Source organism: Dendropsophus ebraccatus, chromosome 14, assembly GCF_027789765.1.
Source record: "Dendropsophus ebraccatus isolate aDenEbr1 chromosome 14, aDenEbr1.pat, whole genome shotgun sequence".
Taxonomy (NCBI): Eukaryota; Metazoa; Chordata; class Amphibia; order Anura; family Hylidae; genus Dendropsophus; species Dendropsophus ebraccatus.
Window position 1 is genome coordinate 56,090,764 of NC_091467.1, and position 321 is coordinate 56,091,084.

The window sequence follows — 321 nt, forward strand, 5'->3', positions numbered from 1 at the left end:
ACTGGGGGAAGTTTTCCAGAACTGGATCCAGAGTTTAAAGGTCGCAGGCTGATAAGCCGACTGCCGAGCCTAGCAAAGCGATTTGCTTCGCTAATACTGTAAATTCGCCCAGCCCTAGTCGTAACCAACTTCCGGAACCAATTAAGTTCGAGAACCGAGGTACCACTGTATTTGGTTTCACATAGTGCATCAGTATAGACCTAGTTTTACGGATAGAGGCAGTGATACAACAGTGTACCAACAAGTAATGGATTTATAGTGCAATAGACGTATAGCACTGTTACCCTTAACCTGCTTACATGCACAGACACGTGACAACAA